This window comes from Octopus bimaculoides, chromosome 13 (genome assembly GCF_001194135.2).
Source record: "Octopus bimaculoides isolate UCB-OBI-ISO-001 chromosome 13, ASM119413v2, whole genome shotgun sequence".
NCBI lineage: Eukaryota > Metazoa > Mollusca > Cephalopoda > Octopoda > Octopodidae > Octopus > Octopus bimaculoides.
In genome coordinates this window covers 34,401,867-34,402,881 of record NC_068993.1, presented here as the reverse complement: position 1 = coordinate 34,402,881, position 1,015 = coordinate 34,401,867, and positions in this window count along the sequence as shown.

Here is a 1,015-nt window from a genome sequence, read left to right as displayed (position 1 = left end):
AGCCATGTTAAAACTCCGAGTTTCGTATGTCGGAGCGGAAACCCACGCCAGCATTTCTTTAGATATCGGGTCATCGAAAAAAATATGAAAATGATAGTTAAACAAAGGAAAATTACTGTATGATTGACCGTTATTAAGACAAAAGAGCTATTAGAATGACCACTAAGTAAGGGGAGTAAAGGTAAGGAAGTAAAAATGTCCATAGTATTCACGTAAGCGCACCAGTCCTTACATACACATGCGCGCCCGCACACCCACGTACATGCGCCTATATGTATATACTTATCCACCCTCACTTGAAACACACACATACTCACCCACACATTCGCCAAAAAATATATATACATACCCGCATACACGCTTGCACACACACGCGCGCGCACAAAAAAGGTTTATATATGTCTATACGTCTATATATGCGCATACGCACACGCGCACAAAACGAGTTCATACGGCTAGACGTGTGTCTGAACATACACACGATGGCATTCAAATTTATTATATTCGATATATTTGATTTTGGGGAAACCTTATTTCAATTAAAGTGTATTTTATGTGTGGGTGTATGCGTGTGTATTAAAGAAAGCAAAAAAGAAAAGAAAAATGATAAAAGCAAAAGACTAAATGTGTGTGAAAGAATTGACGTTCAGTATGTTGGCCACAGGAATTTCTGTCAAAAAGACATAGTTAAACAAAGTTGTACATCATTTCCCTCTTTCTCTTACATACCCACTCTCCCTATGTCTCTCTCTCTCTCTCTCTCTCTGTCTCTCTCTCTCTCTCTCTCTCTCTCTGTTATTATTACTCCCACTGTCACCATCAACACTACTACGTTTATCACCAACTCTCCCTAAATTTTTTCTCTCCCTCTGCTTTACTTTCTCTCTCTCTTTCTCCCTCTCTCTCTTTCTCTCTCTCTCTCTCTCTCTTTATCATCGCCCCAACCCTCACTGCTTACTATTACTCTCACCCCAGCATGAGGAATGGTAGGCGTGTCATTGAATAGTAAGAGAGG